The sequence below is a fragment of the Macadamia integrifolia genome, unplaced genomic scaffold (genome assembly GCF_013358625.1).
Source record: "Macadamia integrifolia cultivar HAES 741 unplaced genomic scaffold, SCU_Mint_v3 scaffold741, whole genome shotgun sequence".
In the NCBI taxonomy this organism is placed as follows: domain Eukaryota; kingdom Viridiplantae; phylum Streptophyta; class Magnoliopsida; order Proteales; family Proteaceae; genus Macadamia; species Macadamia integrifolia.
The window spans coordinates 58,091-61,612 of NW_024870529.1; positions in this window are offsets into that span (position 1 = coordinate 58,091).

The window sequence follows — 3,522 nt, forward strand, 5'->3', positions numbered from 1 at the left end:
TACAATGTCTTGAATTCTATTTGTGACAAAAGATGGCCGGCAATCATTATTAATGGTGGGGCGCCAACGAACCAATAGGTCCATGCGGGTTTGCTGCCCCTGAGGAAACTTCTTTTAAAGCTATATGGGTATTTCAATAAATGTTTTGTATAGAGTTTCACCATATATTTATCTGTAAGCAAGCTGGGAGGGATGTGAGGACTAGTATTATAATTCTATTATCTATTGAAAGTGAAAAATGATCTCATCTCATCTCACTGTGAACCTAGGCAATTTTGGTCAAACCCATGAAAATAGTGTACATTTTTTGTTTGTTTTTATTTTTCATCTTTTCTATTTCATTTTAATTTAGAGTCGCATTTCTACGCCATCTATATTGATACTCCACCATGCAATCTCATTGACCCCACATTAGTGCTGCCCAAAGATTAAATATTAAATTTATTTATTATTATTATTATTTTTTATAGAACGACTGCTGGTAACAATCTCCTGCCCATTAATTAATGTGATTTACAAATAATAATAATAATAATGAGATTTGACGTTTAAAATTGGTGAAATAAGATATGATGATTCACAAATGCCATAAAAGATTCGTCCTCAACTATGTTCCATAAGATTGGGGAAACCATCGATCAATGCCTAAGACCGCTGAGGCCTTAAGGGGTACCAAGTTAGGGATTATTTGTAGATGGGTGGAAAAAAACTGTCCTACTGTTCTCCCGTTTCATTTGGCAGCATATAAAAGCTCAAGCGATATATAAAGCAGAGAGCTAAAAGACGGCCCCGGAAAGTGTTAATGGAGCTTAACATGCACGTTGTTATTTTTTTTTATTTCTTTTTTTCATCTTCTATTTTTTGGGGCTTTGACCTTTCCTCTCCTTCCCTTTTAATAAAATTCTCTTAAAAAATAATTATATTAAATGAGTAATAGATGTTATTGGTGATGCTTGATCAGTTTAATTAAGAACTATTGGTGATTTTTTCAAATAACGACGTTCTTACTTGCTGGTAAACAGGTTGTAGGGTTGCGGAGGGATAGGAGCTAGGCCCCTTTACGCAGGAGTGTAGGGACCAAAGGTTCCCACCTAAATAATTTTTGGAATAAATCATTTATTAAGAGTAATTTTGTATTTTCAGGAATTTAGGATTTCTTTATGTCGTAGACACTATATTCAAGGGGTTATCTTGTAAAGAAGTGTAGTGTGCAGATTTTGTAATATTTTTTTTTATCAAAATAAAGAAAGTTTTGATTATCATTTGGCCGAGTACATAATCCACTTAGGTGAACCATGTAATTCTCTCTCTCTCTCTTTATTTCTTTTTTTTACAAATCGCTTTTCTACTGCATTGTTAATTCCTAACCATAGACAGTTCTGTTAAGGTTCGGATAGAAATTGTTGCAAAGCAACAAGGTTATCCTTTACCAAATTTGAAAGTTGAAAAGAAAAGAAAAAGATTTGACAAGTAAACAATGAAAATGAAATTCAATGCATCTTTGGTGACCCAATCACGTGGACGATTGTATAATGAGCATTGTAGTAGTAAAAAATGATGGAAAAGAGAATGAAAAGAATTTTTGACATAGAACGAACTGGTCAATGGGTAGGGATTCCCAATGGAAGAAGCCTAAGCCAATCCATCAACTACCATCTTTGCTGATTGTAGTGGATCGAGGATGCTTATGTTTGGCAATCTTATTGATGCAATTAAGTCCACAAATGCGGTTCTTCTAAGACGTGTTACATAAGTCATTAATATACTTGTAGGTCTCGGACATTCTTGGTCTACTCAAAGCACCGCTTAGTTCAATGCTGGTGTTGGGAGCAGCCCATAGGTCAATGAGTACCATGTTTGCAAGAGGGGCTAACCCCATATCTTGACCTAATTCAATTCATCATCAATTAGGTAATGGAGTATGTCATGGTAGCTGCCACGGGTCCTCCCATTTCTATGGAGGAACATGTGAACGATACCGTCGATATCTTGATGGATCTTCGCACAAATTCCTCCCATAATTCCTTATACAAGGAAATACGTAGAAAAATTCAGTAATATTACTGAATGAGAGGTGGTTAAAGCCACTTTTCTTCTTTCTTTTTGTTGGTGTACAATGTCTTACATTCCGTTGTAGTTTGATTCAGGAAGTACTGATGCTGGTGTCCTGACAGGCAAGACAACGGTCCTATTTACCAATAAGTGGGCAGTGAGCATTGCAAGGGTGGAGGGGCAACAGCCTCTGCTCGAATTATTTATTTGAAGGTAGTTTTGTATTTTTTGGATTAAGGTTTTCTTTATATATATTTGTAGTGATGTTTTCTTTTTATGTAATACAAGTAATACTGAGAGATGTAAGGGCGAACGCTATAACTTTATTCTTCATTAATAGTGAAATAAAATTTCATCTCATCAAGAATGTAAATAATCTTACCAAACTTCATAAACATGTATATATTATTTGTTCTTGATTTTTCATTGTCTGCTGTATTGTTTTAAAGTTGCATTTTTATATTTTACCCCAATTTATGTTCGGGTTCTGGCTTTTTTTTATTTTTATTTTCCCTTTTTTAATATATAAGTTTCTTCATGAAGAGTAAGTAAATAAATATTAACATACCCTGACCCGTCACTACCTCTGCACTGGTCCCGAGCCGCCAAGCAGGGAAGGGATATTCAATTACGACAAGCCTTACCTAGATTTTTGTTTTTTCTGGTAACACAAGTCTACCTAGATACCTACCTATATCGATATACATTTCTTGGGGAACTAATAAAAAAGGATTAATTATAGTTTAGAGGATGGTCCCACATTATTAAAAAGGGTAATTTATAATTCCACCCCTTGGAGGATGCCAATATTAGAGGGATACCCCCATCTCTTTTATCAAATTGGACTTAGACCATTTGCCATCGGTCTATGTTAAGTGATGTGAAATGATAATTTTACCCTTATGAGTAAAACATCATTGTTATACTAGTCCAAAAATGCCTTTTAATCACCCTTATCACTTATCACACTCTCTCCCTCGTTCCTTTTCCATACCTCAACCTGTGAGTCTGGCGAGATCTAGACTACCCGAGTTGCTGTCACCGACAAGTTGTGCTCATTCAGTCGACGGCGAGTGGTGCTGCCTCTGATGGTGCCCGTGCAAGTCTCCATCGCCGTTATTTGGATCAAAATAAATGATTTCACCAGACTCAGTTTCATCTTCTTCCTCCTCCCATTCCTATTCACGGCCATGATTGTTTCAGAACCTTTACCTCTCTACAACCTCTTTGATTCAGGTCCAATGAGGTCGGATCTGTCGGTGGTGGACATGGAGGCAGAGGCGGTGGCAGACATGGAGGTAGAGGAGGAGGCAACGGTGGAGAAGAAGGAGGTGAGGGAGAAGGTTTGGCGCCTTTGCTAGAAGCGGTTACAGTCGCCGATCGATTAGGTATAAGGGATTTTCTTCTCTAACTCGGTGACTCATGCGATCGGCCATATTAGGGAACTTGAGAAGTAGAGAAGGGGAGGGG